We start from the raw sequence: 18777 nt of genomic DNA on the forward strand, positions 1-18777 counted from the left end.
CTGTTTGTTATGAAAACCTGGCACAGGTTGCCCAGAGAGGTGGACATCCATCCCTGCAGACATTCAAGCTCCTGCTCTGAGCAACCTGACCTAGTTCAAGGTGTCCCTGCTCACTGCAGGCCATTGGGACTAGATGGCCTTTAAATGTCCCTTCCAACCCAAGCCATTCTGTGCTCCTGTGCACCATCAAAGCAGTGCTGCATTAGTGCTGGGCTGATTATGCTGGCACCTGTATTTTGGTAGTTGTGCCATTTAGCAATTGGCCACGAGAGGATTGATGGGCTGGACAGTGAAGTCTGCAAATAACACACAGTGTGCTCAAGGAGAAACAGGAGAGGAACAGGGCTTCCAGTTCACATGAATGCCAGCATTTTGCTGCCCATTCCTGGTTAGAGAAATAAAGGAATGTCCTGAAGATCCCTTCATGTGGGTGCATTATTGGCCATATCAGTACTTGTGTTCTGTAAAACAGGTAAGTTGTTACAGCTTCTTGCCCCATTTATCCCTGGATAAACCCCAAATACTGCGTTGCTCCTTGTCTACTTTTTTCCAAGTCAGGGCAAATTTTGTTCATTACTGAGTGGGACATATTCATCTGTTCACAAGCAAATTCCTCTTGCCACTCACACAACGGCAAGACTGCTTTGTTGATTTGCTCTAATCAGACTGTAATTAAGGCCTACCTCTCACTAGAATTAAAGCTGATGCATTGGGAGGCAAAGTGTTGAGTCATTTCTCCTGGAGTCTGGCACTGTAGAGAGTTGTTCTGTAAGTAAATGACATTTGAAGATAGGTGTAGTCTACCATACTTCTGGCATACTAGAAGTGAGAAAACAGCTTTTGAAACAGGATTTTATCCTTTCTTCCTCCTCCTCCTCCCAGGAATTTTTATCTCTGAGGTCTAAGTTCTTCAGCTGCCTCACAAACATTGTTTTAATTCAGGCAGGTATCCATGCATTGAGCCACAAATCAGGACCGTGGTGTGAACCTTGAAGCAATGTAGGTTTATAGCACTGAAAATAGTAACCCATTACCCAGGTTAAGCCAAGCATTTCCCAAATAACTCCACATGTCCTCAGAGATGTTTCAAAAGGGATCACTGTTATAGGTGGGAGTGGGAAGAAAGAGTGTCCTCAAAATTAAAAATACAGCTTTCTGAGATCTTTATATTTCTATAAAAAGAGAGTCCAAATTGTTCTTCTACGGAACATTAACTATGAAGTGAATGACAGAATGTCAAAATAATTCCTTGGGGAACCAAAAAAAACCATAAATAAAAACAAGTTTACATGTAGATAATAAGTAAACCATCATGCTGAGGAAAAACCCAGACCTGCAAAAACTAAAATGAATTAGGCTGTATCGTCTGTCTCAATACAAAAAAACCCAAATACTGAAAAGAATCAGAGATCCTCAAGGGCATTACTAAATATAGAAACTTCCAGGTACTGGGAAAAATGAAGGAAACTGTAGTGTGCAATTCACAGATGTAACCTCGAATTTATTGGTGGATTTGTTGCAAAATTTCTGAGAGCAGAGTGGAAAAGCATAGGGGCTGATCAGACCACGTGTGGGCATTTACAGCAGTCTGAGGGATTTACAACTGGAGGGAGGAAAAGCAGCACACAATTCCTGGGACAATCTCTTTGCTGGCTGTGGACTTTTTGACAGTCTGTCCCCTGGGGCTGGGGGAGCTCTCATGGGGCAGGGAGGGCCAGGGGTGGCAGTGGCTGCTCAGGGATGGCTTTGGCCCGTGTCCCTGGCAGCAGCCACTGCCCAAGCAGCTGCGCTGCCCCCGGGCTCTCCTCCCGGCCTGCTGGGCTTTGTTGGCTGGCACAGCCTGTGCCAAGGGCCGGCAAGGTGCCTTCAGGCCCCAGCTCTGGGGGAAACAGAGAACGTCCTGCCCGTATCCACCCTGCTGCCAGCTCAGCAGTGCAGCACAGCACGGGCTCACGCTCCCCATCACTCCCACAGATGCAGCCGGCACCACAACACGTGTTCCCGATGCCCAGAAGGGCCTCAGAATGGGTTGCTGTTGGGGAACCCTTTATTTCCATGTGATAAGGGCAAGTTGGGCCATCTATTTCTGCCAGGAAATAATTTGGAAGTGCTCAACTGAACCTTGAATCAGAGCTTCCCCACTGCAGTTCATGTCTTTGATTGTAATTCGGTCCTAACAGACAGTTTTATAAACCCCTCCCCTTATTTTGTATTGTTATAGCATATTTTATTACTAATGGGTTGCTCCTTTCCCACTGTGTTGCTGGTTTTGCCCCACTCGTCCATCTCTCCAAAGACCTGCCCTTTTGTTCACTGTTCCTCCTCCCATTGCATGTCAGTCCCTCTCCAAGCCTGCCCCTTCCTCTAGAGACTTCCCTATCAATTTTGTATCCTTCGGAACCCCATTGGTTTGTTTAAGTTCTTCCCCTCCCCTGTAATCCCCAATTGGTTTAAACCTTGTATTCCCCGCCTGGTGTTCCACCCTCAGTTTCTCCCAACTGGCTAAAGATTGGATCCTGCCCTGGGACCCTGCCAAGTTTGTAGGTTGGTGTATGCCTTTAATGCAGTGTTGGTCTGCCCCTGATCGTCTGTAGAATAATCACCTTTGGAAAACATAGAGCAGACCTCGCCCCGTTCCTTGTCCCTACCCTCAGGGCAGTCCTACCCCCAAGGCAGTCCACCTGTGCTGTAGAGCAGCTGTGCCCTGCAGCCACAGCCCAGATTCGACAGTTTTCTGGGGGCGGCCCAGTCCCACTGTGGGTGTGGGCAGCTAGTGGGGCTGAAGAAATGGGGCAGCACAGCACTTCCCAAATCAGCTCTGGGCCCTGCTATGCAGGAGGGTCCCTGTGTGCCACTGGCAGCTGGGGCCTCAGCCACCTCCTCTCTACACAGGTGCTCCAGTGCATATTCAGAATACAAGCAGAAAAGCAGAAGCAATGAGAACTTGACAGTTTATGCCAGGTCTTCGCTTCTGCCCCTATCTGCCCTGCTGTGGCTGCATCAACATCATGAGGCCGTCCCAAAACCCACCCCTCCACAACGAGACCCTCTGCCCCTGAGCCCCCTGGTCCTGTTCCCCAGCCAAGACTGAAGGTGGGCAGCCCTTGTCTGGCAGGGCAGGGTTTGCCCACATTTTATGTTTAAATAAAGAGTTGGAGTTGTCACAACTATGTCCAGGTGGTAGCAGCAGCAAAGCCCACCAGGCACCAGCACTGGCTGAGCTCCGTGCCCAGGAGCAGCCGTGGATGGCCACGGTGTGGGCAGGCAGGAGCCAGGCAGGGGCTGCTGTGCCCAGCAGCGGGGCCCCGAGGGGATGGGGGAGCCCATGCTGAGCATCCCTGGGCTGAGGGCACATTTCCTTCTTTGGCATCATCTCGGCCTGGACCCCGTCCAGGGGCATGCCCAGGAAAAGAGGGAAACCACCTAGAAAGTGCTTGCCTTGAGATCAATGGAATGAGGCTGGACTCTGAAGGAAGTCCTTCATAGCCTGAGGGGTGAGCTCAGAGCCCAGAGACAGAGCCTGAGCCTGTGGCACCCGCAGATCTCTTATGAGCAGAGTGGCCATTTGCCCCCAAGCCTCATCTGTTCCCCCAGGGACACGTGGTGAGCACACACAGAAGATGGCTCAGCCCTGTTGCTGCTCCCTGAGTCTTATGTTTCGGTCCCTCTGAAGGCATGCAGGGGCTTTGGATCATCTCTGTGCTGTGCAAGAAGCTGGGGGCACCCAAAAATTGTGCAGGGAATTTACTGTATGTGGAAAGGTGTGCAGGGGCCGAGGGACACCTGTAAGTTGAGCAGGGGTCTGGGGTCTCTTGTGATGGCACACAGGGGGATTTTAGGATGGCTGAAGGTATAGCCTAAAGTGTGCAGCTCCCCTGATGGCCTGTGTTGCATTACTTTTGTAAGCTATGGCATCAAGTCCTCCACTTTTGAAATAGGGGTCAAAGGCCAGCACAGCGCACAGCACGGACTTGGTGGGAGCGGGGCAGGGCTGGGGCTGCCTGCAATAGTGGGAATGGCCAATGTGAGCTGAATTTTGGACATGACATTGCTTTGGCATGTAGAACCATGAAATGTCTCACGGGTCCAATATTGTATAACTCGCTTCTTGTGAAAAAGAGCTAGATTGCACATAGCTACCAGCAGGGACACACTCTCCTTGCTGGAAGGGCACCTCTTGAGATCCATTCCCACAAAATTCTGCCCCGGCCATGAGGTCACAGCAGGCTCAGGGGTCACAGCAGGCTGAGGACACAGCAGGCTCTGAGGTCACAGAGGTGCCAGAGGTGCCAGAGCCCCGTGGTTGCACAGCAGCACAAGGAGCCAGCAGTCAGTCCCTGAGCACAACTGTTGCGGCAGCAGCGGCGGTGGCAGCAGCGGTGCTGACGTTGGGACAGCGGTGTCGTGACAGCGGTGGCAGCAAGAGCTGCGGGACTGGCGGAGGACAAGGCACCATGGCCCTTGCTCTGCGCCTCCTACTCCTGCTGCTCCTGGCCGTGGCCCTGCCTGACAGGGCTGCCCAGGCTGCTCCACTGCAAGTGTGGCGAGCAGGTGAGCCGGCAGCCTGGCTGCCCTTTCCCGGGACAGCGCTCCCTGCTCCCCAGGAAGCGCTGGGGATGGTTTTGCCTGGGGCTTTAGGGAGGGTTTCCTCTGTGGGAGGGACAGAGCCCCCACGGGGCCTGGGCGGCTCCAGCCACCACCCCAGGGATGTTACACAGGGCCTGCAAAGAGTGTGGAGAGTGACCAGAGCCATTCCAGAGCTCCCCAGACCCCTGTGCACCTTTGGCCTTGTCCACTGACATCTGGCAGCCAAGGCCTTACCCGACCCCCTTGCAGTGCCCAGTTCTCTAAGGCAGAGGGGAATCTCAGCACACCATGGAAATGGGTCTGATCTGATCTGTGCTCCCCTCTAGACGAGCATGCTAGGAAGGCTTCTCCAGCAGCTTGGCTTAATGAAGATTTCCAGGGTCTTAACCCTCCAGCAGGTATGTTGTCAATGTTGCTAAAAGAATAATCATTGAGAACCTGTCAGGAAGCAGGTGACAGGAGCTTCTGTGGCTGTTGAGTTACAGGTGTGTCTGCAGGAAAGACTTTTCAGGCTCCTTTCCTGGTTGCTGCACACAAGCCCCGCTCCCATGGCAGGGGTGAGTAGTGTGTCCCTGCTGATGCCTCAGGCTGAGCCCTGGTTCTATGGGATCCATTCACCTGAAATGCAAATACTTCTCTTAAGGTCCTCCGAGAAGGCGGAACAAACCTATAGGAGACAGGAAGTCCCTGGAGGCATCCAAACACATGCACAGGATCGGGAGTGACCTGGAGAGACAACGTGGTGGGTGCATTTCCCTCATGCTTCCCCTGGGACTCAGCAGCCGGGGGCTTTGGCTGCACATCTGGACACGCCATGCCCGGCACAGTGGGAAGGGATCCATGGCAGCCTCGCTGCCCCGCTGCTGCTGCTGCTGCTGCTTTCATGCCCTGCAGGGCTGTTTCCCATCCTGGCCTGGCTGCAGCTTCTGCCCAGCGTCTGCAGGAAGGCATTTGGCATCAGCTGACATGCTGCCCAAACTGCACCATGGGCCATGCCCACCCCGAGATCCCCTGCAATTTCCCTGTCTCTGAGCACATCTGGAGGGGCAGCTCTTTGGAGGAGGGAGGGCCCTGAAGCGGCCCCAATAACCTGGTCTTTCTCCTGGATCTTATCCATTACTGAGACAAGCATTGCCTCCTGAAGATGACACATTCCCACTGGGGAAGAGCCACACTTGATCCAGCATTGCCTTCTCCTTTCTGCAGACATGGAACGAGAGCCTGTGCTGAAGGCTGAGTTTCCCAGAGGAAGCAGTGGCTCCATGGCAGCCTCTGCCTCAGGAAGGGAGGCGCTGCCAGGCACAGGCCCAGGAGGTAATTGCTGTGCCTCTGGGCCTGAGCCCTGCTGAGGCTTCAGCTGCCCTCTCTGCTGCCTGGCAGTGCGGGCACACAGCATTACCTGACCCCCTTGCAGTGCTCGGTTCCCTATACAAGGGGATCCCAGCACAGCATGGAACAGTTCCCATCTGTGCTCCTTTCTAGACTGGGAACGTGACTTCCATCACTGGGAAACGCTGTTAAAGCACAGTTTAAGGATGTTGGAGCTTGGTGATGGTAGGTTTTCAGCAACTCTTTGCTAACAGAGCAATCATTGTCCAAGTGTAATCATTGTCCAGAGTAATATTCCTCTGTCATTTCCCTTAAGATCCTCTGAAGTTTGATGGATTCTGCAAATCCTGGCCTCCAAATTTCTACTCTTGTACCCAACAGTTATCCCACAGGATTGCTGGCAGTGGGAGGAAGGAGCATTTAGCTGTCCATCTTCCTCCTGTGGGCAATGTCACTGTGTCTTTCCATGTGCTTTTTTGCAGCCAGGGAGAGGGCAGAGAGGGAAGGGGCCGGGCCCAGGGCTGTGCCCCGGGGCTGAGCCTTTGGCAGCTCTTTTGCCTGTCCCAGGGAGCCTGAGCTACTCCTGCTGCCACTTTCAAGCCCTGGCCCTGCCCGTGTCTGGGTTTAGAGCTGCTGGCAGCTCCAGGGAGTCTTTTCTGCCCCGACTGCCCTGCAAGGGGCTCCTTCCATGCCAGTGTGGGGCCACTGCAGGAACGTGGTCCCCATGCCCCTGCTCCTGAGTGGGAGGCAGGTCTGAGGGAGTGCCTTGGAGGGCACCAGTCACCCAGGTGCTCTTACTGCCACTCGGGCCTGAAGGAGAATCTTGTACAGTGTCACAGGAGCTGTTGTGTCCGTCCTTTGCAGGTGAACCTGATGATGAAGACGATCCTGATGACGAAGATAATACTTTTGATGAAGACGATCTGAATTCCCAACCTGTACCCATTACTGAGCCTCTGAGAGATGCTGAGGGTAGGTCAAGGCCTTTCCCCCTGGGAGAGCTGCCAGCTCAGAGGCCAAAGCTTGGCCGGGGGGGCAGCGCTGCAGGTGCCAGCACAGAACCATGCACGTGTGTGCCCTTGCGCTGTGCGATCCCCTCACCGCTGCTGCGGCTCAGTGGTGCCCGTGCAGATCAGCAGAGATGACAGAAGCTCTGTGGCTGTTGTGTTACAGGTGTGTCTGCAGGGAGGACTTTGGTGGATGTTGCACACAAGCCCCGCTCCCATCGCAGGGGTGAGTAGTGTGTCCCTGCTGACCCCACAGGCTGGGACTTCGTTTTGTGAGATCCATTCCTGGGAAATGGAACTCTGTTTCTCTTAAGGTCCTCCAAGAAGGAAGAAGAAACCTACAGGAGCTCGTAAGTCCCTGGACCATTCCAAACATCTGGAACAAAAACGGAGTGGTGTGGACAGCCAGAGTGGTGGGTGCATTGCTCTCATGTTTCTCCTGGGACTCAGCAGCCGGGGGCTTTGGCTGCGCATCTGGACACGCCGTGCCCGGCACAGCGGGAAGGCATCCATGCACCACAGGCCATGCCCAGCCTAAGATCCCCTGCCATTTCCCAGTCCCTGAGCACATCTGGAGGGGCCGCTCTTTGCAGGAGAGAGGGCCCTGGAGCAGCTCCAAAATCCTGGCCATTTTCCTTGTCCTTATCCATGTCTTTGACAAGTGTTACCTGGAAGAGAAGGGCACAGCATAGAGGAATTACGGCATGCAGGCTCAGGGGGTTTTAGGTACTGAGCAGTCCTGTGCCAAGGGGCAGCAAAGTGCCTGCAGGCCCCAGCTCTGGACGAAACAGGGAGTGAGGACGTCCTGCCCGTATCCACCATGCTGCATTTCAGCAGTGCAGCACAGCACGGGCTCACACTCCCCATTGCTCCCACAGATGCAGCCGAGACCTCAACACATTCTGACTACACTTGGAAAAGCATGATAAGAGTGGTCTGCTGGGGAACACCTTGTTTGATTAAGTTGATGGCCATTGTGGCTGGTGCAGCACTGTGCCTGCTTTTGTGCTCTGCTGGAATCTGGTATTGCTGGACGAGAAAATGGTGAGTGTTTTGCGATTCTCTGCCTCAAGCAGCTTCCTTTAAAGGCTGCTCATAGTCAGGGAATATTCCCAGAGAGTTTGCAGTGGAGCTGTGGCCAGTCCCTGGTTCTCCAAATAACTCTGCTGAGGGTTCTGCTGCTGCCCAGTGCTTCCATTGGCCTCTCAATTGCTGGGCCTTGTCCTGGGGGCCCCGCTGGGGCTGCAGCCAGTGCTGGCTCCCACTGAGGCTGCCTGGCCAAGAGCAGCCCCAGGGGCACAGGGCAGAGGCAGAGGGAGGTGGGGAGGAGAAAGAGCAGGGCCGAGGTTGCCCTTGAAAGGCAGAGGCGCTCTGGGGCCCGCTCCTGGCCAGGGACCCTGCCCAGAGCCGTCCCTGCTGGCCATGGCCTTGAGGGGCAGCTGTCCAGCTGGGCCCAGCTGTGCCAGCAGCTCCAGCCGTGCTGGGGAGCCTTGCCAGCTCTGGGCCCTGCTGTGCACGAGGGTCCCTGTGTGCCACTGGCAGCTGGGGCCTCAGACACCTCCTCTCTTCACAGGTGCTCCTGTGCATGTTCAGAAGACGCACCTAAAAACAGAGGCAATGAGAACCTGAAACTTTATCCCAGTTCTTCACTTCTGCCCCTGTCTGCCTTGCCATGGCTGCATCCCCGCCATGAGGCCATCCCAAAACCCACCCCTCCTCAACGAGACCCTCTCCCCCTGAGTCCCCTGGTCTTGTTCCCCGGCCAGGAATGAAGGTGGGCAGCCCTTGTCTGCCAGGGCAGAGCTTGTCCCATATTTTATGTTTAAATAAAGAATTAGAGTTTTCACAGCTATGTGCATGTGGTAGCAGCAGCAAAGCCCACCCGGCAAAAGCACTGGCTGAGCTCCATGCCCAGGAGCAGCCGTGGATGGCCACGGTGTGAGCAGGCAGGAGCCAGGCAGGGGCTGCTGTGCCCAGTGGCGGGGCCCCGAGGGGATGAGGGAGCCCATGCTGAGCGTCCCTGGGCTGAGGGCACATTTCCTTCTGGGGGATCATCTGGGCCTGGACCTGAAGAGGCACACTGGGATATTTTGGAGTCCCTGTTGAGGGGTGCAGGGAATCCTTATGAGGCACAAAGGAGTATTGTTGGACTCTCCTAAGGTGTGCAGGGATCCCTCATGCGGTGGGCAGCAGGGTTCAATTTGAGGGGGTTTTTTACTCTTCTCAGCACGGCATTGGGACATTTGGCCGAGGTTTTGCCAAGCTGGGAGAAAGCCTCTTGCAAAGGCTTGGGCCCAGCCTGTGGGCACAGCGGGCGGGCGCAGCCCATCCCCTGGGCCAGTCCGGGCTGCTCAGGCCGGGCTGGGCCGGGCCAGGCTCGGGCCCCGGCAGGGAAGGGCCGCGGCCCTGGGCTCTGCTGAGGCTGCTGAGCTCCAGCCTGCCCTGTGCTGCAGCCCAACACATTGACAGCCATGGCCGTGCCCTGGGCCACCGCAGGCACCCGGGGCTACAGCTGAGGCCGCGCCTTCTCCCACTGAAGGGAGGCTGGCTCTGTTCCCTCGCAGGGCACAGCTTAGCTCCCAGCACCTTTGGGAACCTGCCTGCCGGGGAAGTGCTGGGGGGCAGAGAGTTCCAACCCTTCTCACTGGGAAGTGTGGCTGGTGGTGTAGGGATTTTAATTTTTTTTTCCTTCTAAATTTGTGTCATGGGAGAGGGTTAAGTTTGCTTGCTCTCAGTAGGGCGCTTTTCTTCTTGGCAGTCAGTGGGGCTTCAATGCAGCCAGGGTTGAAGGAGGATCTCTGGCTGCTTGGGCAGTGGTTGTGAGACACCTTGGCTTCATCCTTCCTTTGGCTGTGATTTTCACTGGTGCTTGTGCAGGCATTTTAGACTAAGTGGCTTCAGTTCGTTCCTCTTGCCACCAAAAACCGAGAATAAACCTCTTTAACCTCTTTAGTATTAAGAGGCCGGCCTTACTTTCTTGACTTGCTGGATGCACAGGCCATTGGCATCACAGGGCCTTCTTGGTGGGGTCTTCAGATACCCTGGTGGTCACTGAAGAAGGAAGCTGATTTTTCTGGGAAAAAGATTGTTTCCCATGTATGGAAAAGAATAACCTGTCACTTCCCTATCCCTTTCTCTGTAAAGTGATACAAGCATGTGCATTCATCTATCTCTGTCTGCCTTATCTATCTATCTATCTATCTATCTATCTATCTATCTATCTACCTATCTATCTATCTTACTAATCTATTGTGGTGTTGCATTTTATTCAAATAGTATGCTCTGTCTCGAAAATGTACCTCTTGAAAATATATGGTTTATTCCAAGCTGTGTTCCTCCCCTGAAGTCCCATGAATCTGCAATCCCATTGACCCAAATCTTATTTCGCACCCACTTTGAAGTTCCCTCTTAAGCTGTGCGAGGAAAACCAGATTCTCTCATGGCCCATCTCTCCCCTAGGCTCGCCCTCTCTCCCCCTCCCTTTCCCTTTCCCCCTTCTCCCTCTGAAACCATGTTACTCCTGGGGCTGGGTCCCCCAATAAACCCTCATCTAATCAGCACCCTCAGAAGCTGTGTGGAGTCTCCTTGTGTCCCTGCTGCTGCCAGCGAACTCACAGCCCAGGGGGCCCTCCGGGGACTCCCGGGGAGCTCCCCTCAAAGGAACTTCTACAATCTATGAAATATTTCCATGCATGATATTTTGTTTATTTGTACATTATGACACATCTCTTGAGAGCTGGAAAAGAATACCATCCATCTTTGATATAACAAAGCTTGGGTGGAGGAGCAAACCTGAACTGTGATTTCCTTCTTGCTAGACATATGCTGGCTTGTTTAGATTGACTTTGAACTGAAATCCTGCAAAGCTGGATAATGACTGGTGGCCATCGCTCTGATATCCTTGAAAGCCCTTTATGGATTTTAATTTTTTTCATCTATGATGGCTGGTAAATACCTTTCTTCCTTAAGCCACGAGCAGGCAATATTGGAGGTAGAAAATAACATAATACTGCATAGTTTAGATACTTGATAATTTTCTTGTGAAATATTATGGCAGTACCTCCTGCCTAAAACTGCCTCAAAACTACTGCAGCAGGTCAGCTACTGAGCACAGCTTACTGCATAATTGCAGCTCATGTTTCTACAGTGGAAGTGGCTTTTTGTTCTTCTGCATGGGTATGAAACACTACCAATTGAAAGGTTGCTTACAGAGCAAAGAGCCCCGTAAAGTGTAGCCTGGACTTTGGGAAGGTGGTAGCTGTTAGATGAATACCCAGCAAACTACCTAAGTTATTTTTCGTGACTACTCTCTTGTGATTTTGGCCTGGCTTCTTTAGGAGATTCTGTTTTCATTTAGAAATGGCACAGTGGAGCCAGTGCTGCCTCAGGACAGGTGGAGCTGGGACAAATGGCTCATTGATTTTGATCTCAACAAAAAGCCACCTGAGCTCCTCATGACAGCAACCCCACGGACTGGAAATGGATCCACTAAAACTAACTCATCACAGAGCTTTTAACTCAAAGCTCTGACACATGGAGCTTGCTCAGTTCTGCCATGGAGGAAGGGAGTTTGAAGACAAAGAGATTTATAAAGGAGATCCATGTACAAGAAAAGTGCTTCTATTTCAGCAAATGAAGTATCTTAGGATGTAAAGCCTCATCCATACCCCAGTCTTATCCCTCCATTACCCAAATTCTTGGTCTTAATTCCTTAGTCAGTAGGAAAATATGACAGGGAAGTGTAGATCCTCCTTTCCTTCTTGAGCTGGGCAGCTTGTAATCTTGTCTTCTCCCACAAACAGGAGCAGAGAAACGGGAATCTTGTCATGAAACCGTACTTGGGAAAGTTTTCCCTGTGTTTGTTTTTGCCCTGAAGTAACTGCGATTCATCGGAGTATTTACAAGCCCTAAAGGATGGATTTATTTCGCTTGCTAGAATTTTGATTTTTTAGACCTTTTCTGCTGCACAAGAGCCTGGCACTTGGAGAACTCTTGCCCCATGCACTTCTCCAGTGCTTCTTGCAGAGAAGCTCTAGGAAGCACTTAGGAAAAGTGCCATGTTCATGTGTGGTTTCTGGATCCCACAGGACAGGGAAATGTCTTTGCAGTGGGCACTGCCTTTTATTCCAAGGTGTAGAAGGATTCTTGGCTGAACAATGCCATGATATTCCCCTTTGGGAATTGGACAGCCCTGGTCTGCAGATTACAGAGTTACTCTGAAAACCATGTACCGTCCTCAAACAGGAACAAGATAGACCATGTGCTGTCCTCAAATAGATAAGCAAGGAAGAATGAGCATTTTGCCGGGATGAAACCAAATGCGCCAAGCACGTTGTGGGAGCTGCTAATTTGGCACACCTTAGCTAAAGATGCTTATAGTGTGACAACCAATCAGTAATTAAGATGTATGTGTGAATGTAGCTACTTAACCAATGAGCATTAAGCACTAGTGGCATGAGACAGTGTATAGAGAAGGATAAATATGCCAAAGTTGCTTAATAAACGAGGACGACGTGTAGCCACATTGGCTGTGAGTGTCGTTACTCAGCCGACTCTCCGTGGGAACCTCCTCACCAAGGAATTGTCTTTGCTGTGGGCACTGGCTGTTATTCCAACACCTGTGTCATTTATTCTACTGGAATCCTTGTGAGAAAGGTTGTTTTTCGCCATTGAGATTTTTAGGTGACATTTTTTATCTCAAACAGCCCAAAGTTTTCCATCTCTCAGGTTTCTGATGCTGGTTTTCCCTTTCCAGTCTGTTGTTGGCCAAGGAAGATGCTGCTTAGATTCTGCAGGCCCCCATACATGGATATGGTTACAGGTAAAAATCGATCCAGCCAATTGAATAAAAATAAAATATAAATTTATTCACAACCGATATACAGTCCCGACAGCCAACAGTCACGGACAGCACCAACCCCAGGATGGAAGCTGGGTGAACACAGATCCGCCTTCTATCGCACCCAATCCCCCCTGTTCACCAATGCCGCTTGGCAGAGTCCGTTCTTATACTCTTTTTCTAGCCTCCAGCAGAGTCCCTTTGTCTTTCCTCAGGGTTCTCAATATTCATGACGCCTCTATTCTCCGTCCTGTGCTGGACAAAACCTTGTCCAGGAACTGATGTGTATCCACTCTTCGGTTACCGGAATCCTGTATGCAGATGTATGTCCTTGATGGTCCCCTCTGTCTAAGATGAACATCTCCATTGGCCATCATCGCTGGGCCTCCTCCTGTTCACACCAGTGAGAACGACAATCTCCTGTGCCGGCTGGGTTCACTTCCTATGTTAATGACACTCCTCCTACCCGACTGCCAGCTGCGGTTTGCTTACCCTGTGAAGCAATCCCCTCTTCCCCTGCTAGTGTGATTTCAAGGTTTGATATTTTAATCTATATATATATATACATATATTTTTTCACCACGAATTACCGTAGTATATATAACAGGTACCAAGCTGAAAGTTCTCCAGTGCTCCACAGCAGTCCAGTTATCCACAGGAGGGCCATGAGCAGCTCCAGATGCTCCAAGGGATTCTAACAGATGAATTTCTGTCCCTCAGGAAGGCAGGGCTGGGTCTGAAGTAAAGGGTCTGACCCTGCACCCACCTTTACAGGGCAGCAGTTATCCCACACTTTGTGGAAGGCACATAACATGTGACACTCTTAAATCAGCACTGGCTTAGTCAGTCTTATAAAGCTCTTAAAAAAAAACCAAAAAAAAACCCAAAAAAAACCCCAAAAACCAAAAAAGCAGACTGGGCAAAAAATTATTTGTATTTTATTGGTTGGAGTGGTTTTGGCTTTTTTTTTCTTGGTTCTTTGCTTTGGTGCTCAGAGATCATGGAGGAAGAGGCAGATTTTCTGTTCAACTTGCCTGTCAGTATGCAGGGGGCATGAAAAGAAAATCAGTTTTTCACCAGCTGGTTAAGGAGCTCTAAAAGCAATTGTGCTGTCCCTAATCAGGGGGGGGGCACTGCTAACAGCCTGGATTGTCCCCACCCGTGTTCCCCTCCTACCAAAGTGCTGTGTAGATCCAGAGCCTTGTGCCTTGCCTCAATGGTGCAAAAATCCTCCCAGCATTGCTCTGTTTGCAAAAATTGGTTCTCATTAAGGTGAAAAGCTGTATGGGTGGCCTGCAGCTAATGTTTTTTTGTTGCCTGGACACCAGGCAGTGCTCACGTCTAAATGACTGACCAGCCCCAAGCTGCTCTTAAGACTGATTTGATCAAAGGCACTGAAGCTCTGTTGAGTGCAAATTCTCCAGGAAAATAAGCACAGGAACTTGGATAATGTTGGTGACAAAAGCAGAGTGCAGAATTGAACCTCTGAGGACACCTCACTGCTGCCTCCCCCCACCCTTTTATTTTAAATTCATTTCATATTCTGAGTGTGAGCTCTTGCATGAAATGGCTTTTCAGCAAGGAACTGCTGGGCCTCCTGGCTGTGTCCCTTTGTGCTCCCAGTGCTTCTTGAAAAAAATGGGCAGGAGATCGTTCTCCTTTTTAATGCCTTTATTAAAAAGAATCAGCTCAGGTGGGGAGAAATTGATGGGTCGCGCCCAGACCGCCGGAGCTCCCAGGAGTGGCACGGAGGAGGAGGATGATGCAGCTGTGTCCGCTGGTCTGCAGGCAGAGCTGGGGATTCCGTCCTCACCAGAGATTAGGAGATTCCTATCTTTTTTGTCTAACACCCCGGGGCTTCTCTTTAATCAACATCTTTTCGGGTTAGGGTGAAAAACAAAAAGGATCCAAGCAGGCACTGGACTACGCTCCCATCCTTAGACATCACCTAGGCCCCCTAGTTCTATGTTGGCTCCTTGTTTTTAGGGGTTTTCCTGGAAAACTGCAAAATTTGGTGCAATGCATTTCTCATCTGCATACCAGCTCTGATGCCACTCCCATTCTCCTGGTACCTGCAGGGTCCCTGTGTCACTCCCTGGCAAGCATCAGGGGGACAATGGTTAATCACCAACCATTAACAGGTAATTGAAGAAGAACTCTTAACAATGAAGCTAAATTAACAGCAACTGGTCCAACTTGTTTTAACTCTGCAACCTTAAAAATAATAGATAACTTTTTATTCAAAACAGTCCCCCCTCTTTTTCTTTGATCAGGCTTAAGCTTAAGCTTGCATCAACTTACAGTTTTTGCCTCATTAACATAGAATTTCTTATATTTTTGTATTGATTATAAATTTCCTGAGCACTCTGGTGATCATATTTACCCAACTTCATTACCCTTTTTGGTTTTTCAGGTTAATCTCTTTAGAGATCCTTAGGTTATTCTGTACAGCAGATGTCATTATTTTAATTAAACAGGGGAATAAGAACAAACTAACAAGTGTACACACTGTGAAGGTTGTAGTTTTCTAACTTTTTTTGAAAGTCCATAGATTATCCCACCAACTGGAATCAAGTACAGGATTCCTTTTTTGATTTCTTATTATCTCTAATATTGCTTGTAACTTCATAATTTGGTTTAATATATGCCCCTTTTTCAATTTGTTTTTCCTTAAATCATCGTATATAGGGACTCTTGTACTTGATCCAGATTCTTTGGGAAATATAAAGAAAGCTTGTTTTATAATTCTAATGATGCAACTGCCAGACCAGTCTCTTGGCAATTTAGTGGATGTTGTGGTACCATTGACCCAAAACAGGTGTTTAGGGGTTTCCCGAAATATATTAGGTTTTGTCGTGCCCTCCCAATATTTAGAAATATCTTTTCCTTTGACCAGATTTACCAGGCTTGCTTTAGTAGTATCACGTTCAAAGCACCACCAGGCTTCTCCTACAGGGTACTCTCTCAGGAGTGGCTGCCTAAATGTGGCAGTGTTCTGGGCTGTGCAATATATTTTCTCATTCTCTTGATAAAGGATCAATTGGGAGAGGTTAACACAATTATAGTTTAAATTGGTGTGGACTCTCAGCAAGGAACTTACTTCTTTCTCATAGAGAGGTTGGTAGCACTCACTGCACGGCTCTCTTGGGCTCCCCAGAGCACCACCAGCAGTCAGAGCCATTGCTACTACCCTTCCCAAGAGTCCGGTATGGGTCATCTTGCACAGCCTGCCCACCTGGCCTTGCCTCCTGAGGATTTTACTGAGAAGAAGTTTCCAAGCTCTTTAGAGTCTCTTGCTCTTCTGGTTAAACCTCTCTTGATCTGTCTCTGCTAATTTGGTCTCTCCTAGGGGAGCACTCTGCAGAAGATTAACCTGGAGTCTTTGGTACTAAGTTGGGAGGACTTTACCAGAATTACTTATTAACAGTTTTTAACTTTTACAAATTTCTTGAAACACTTTAAGACATCTTATGATTCTAAACTTTTGTCTTATGCAGTTCATCAGTCTTTTTGGTTCTTCTTTTTGAGTGTCAACTTTAAGTCATTTGGTCCTTTTATCATAGTATATTCAGCTGAATTAGCTCCTGATGTGGTTGAATCTTGTCCTGAGTTAGGGTGTGAGGGTGGTGTGGAATCTGGTCCAATACCAGAGGGAGACACTGACAAATCTTGTCCAATGCCCGGGGGTGGGACTGGTCCTTTAATTCTCGTGATGTGGGTCTAACCTTTTTCTCTGCTCCGCACAGCAGAATTAGCGATGACAAGTGCCTGAAAGGGACCTTCAAATTTAGGCATTAATGGTCTACTATTCCAGGATTTTATCAAAACCCAGTCTCCTGGGTTGATGTCGTGTGCTTTTGTGTCAAGAGGGGAGGTTTGGGGAAGGTATCCTTTTTTTCTAAGTCTTTCTAGGGTTCTTCCAATGACTTCTAAATATTTTCTGGTAACTTCTTCTCCTTCCAAATAGTCTTCTGTGCTATAGGGTGTTAACAAGAATGGCAGTCCAAACATCATTTCATAGGGTGAAATCTTTATATCAGACTGGGGTCTTGTTCTGATGCGCAAGAGCGCTAGGGGCAAACACTTTAGCCAATTCATTTTTGTTTCTTTGATTAATTTGGTCAATACATTTTTGAGAGTTTTGTTCATCCGTTCTACCCTCCCAGAACTCTGGGGGTGCCACGGAGTATGTAATCTCCATTTTATTCTTAAGGCTTCAATTACATTTTGCAATGTTTGGGCCACAAAGTGTGGACCTCGGTCTGAGTCTATGGTATTCACCATTCTGTATCTGGGGATAATGTTTTCCAAGATTACCCTTGCTACGACTTGGGCTGTTTCCCTTTTGGTTGGGAAGGCTTCTACCCAGTGAGTGAGATGATCCACTATAACTAGTAGATGTTTGTATCCTTGTACTGGGGGCATCTCAGTAAAATCTATTTGTATGCTTTGGAAAGGTCTTTGAGTTAGTTCCTTCCCTCCAGGTGTTACTTTTCTCATGACTTTCTGATTTACTTTTTGGCAAATTAAACACCCTTTTGTGATTGCTTTTGCTAGGTCACATACACCTATGCACAGTTTATTTCTTAGGAAATGATCACATAGTCCTTGGACTTTTTTTTATTTAGTTCTGTTAGCACTGTCCCGGCAAGTGCTTTGTTTAAAAACACCTGTCCGTCTGATGTTAACTACTCCCCTCGTTGCCTTTGGTGTAACTTTAAATCTTTTATAGCCTTTAATTCTTTTTCACTAAATATGGGTTTTTCTCTTTCCTCCTCCTCGGGTGTGGTTACTGTTTTAAAAACTTTTACTGGATCCCCTGGTTCTAAAGATGCTTCCTTTGCTATCTGATCAGCCAATCGGTTTCCTTTAACTTCAAGGCTGTGTCCTTTTTGGTGCCCTTTTATATGGACTACTGCTATTTCTGTTGGTTTCTGTAGAGATTACAATACAGACTTGACTAGATTCTCATGAGCTAAGCTTTTTCCCCTTGAGCTTAGATATCCACGCTCCTCCCATATTTTCCCAAATGTGTGTAATATCCTAAATGCATATTGGGAATTTGTAGAAATGGTTCCCCGGTCTCCCTCCAATAAGTCTAATCTTCTTTTCAGGGCATATATTTCACAACTTTGGGCTGACCAGGTTTGGGGTAGTTTTCCTTTTTCATCAATTTGTAAAGTTTTTCTGTCTATGATTGTTGCTTTGACTTGGGCCCCTGGTGCAAGGACACGAGGCTTGACTCCATGTTGATCAGAAGGCTAATTTATTATGATATATATTATACTAAAATGCTACATTACAACTATACTAAAAAGAACAGAGAGAAAGATCAGAAGGCTACAAAGACAAGAATAGAATAGGAATGAATAACAAAAATCCTGTGACTGCTCACAGCCTTGGCACAGGTGGCTGTGATTGGTCACTGATTGAAAACAATCCACATGGACCAATGGAAGATTCACCTGTGGCACTCCACAGCAGCAGATAGCCATTGTTTACATTTCTTTCCTGGGGCCCTCAGCTCCTCAGGACAGGAAAAATCCTAGCAGAGGCTTTTTCACTAAAAATCCTGGCAACATCTCACCCTTTTAAATTATTAAATTAAATAGAAAAAGAAATGTTTGCAATCTCTTCTACTGGCGCCTTGCAGAAGAGAGAACAACACCTCTTGAGGTTCATCTGTTGCCAATCAAAATTTCAATCATCTGCTGATGTGGAATGACCAAGGAAATTCTTCACCTGTAGAACATTCAGGGAAATTCTTCACCTATCAAACATCTAATTATATCATATCACTATAACAATCTTAAAATATAAGAAAATGCAAAAACACATGCAGAGAAAGTTCATTGTTTCAAGTCCAAACAGCTGAATTTCAGGACAGAGTCCATGGACTGAAGATGTTCTTTTTTGACATGTCTGGAAGTCCCCTTTGGTCCTGAAACAGGCTTGCAGAATTCTGAAACACAGAACTGCTAAAGAAAACAAGAATTATCAAAAAATCCATTGACA

General features: G+C 49.0%; 1 long non-coding RNA gene across 1 annotated transcript; it reads left to right on the plus strand.

Annotated features, from left to right (window-relative positions):
- Nucleotides 1-4992: 4992 nt before the first annotated feature.
- On the plus strand, nucleotides 4993-8724 carry LOC135307210 (uncharacterized). Its single transcript, XR_010367934.1, has 6 exons — nucleotides 4993-5144; nucleotides 5231-5329; nucleotides 6781-6888; nucleotides 7090-7336; nucleotides 7802-7967; nucleotides 8497-8724. It is a non-coding gene; the product is annotated as an uncharacterized LOC135307210 (long non-coding RNA).
- The last annotated feature ends 10053 nt before the right edge of the window (nucleotides 8725-18777 follow it).

This window comes from Passer domesticus, chromosome 9 (assembly GCF_036417665.1).
Source record: "Passer domesticus isolate bPasDom1 chromosome 9, bPasDom1.hap1, whole genome shotgun sequence".
Lineage (NCBI taxonomy): Eukaryota > Metazoa > Chordata > Aves > Passeriformes > Passeridae > Passer > Passer domesticus.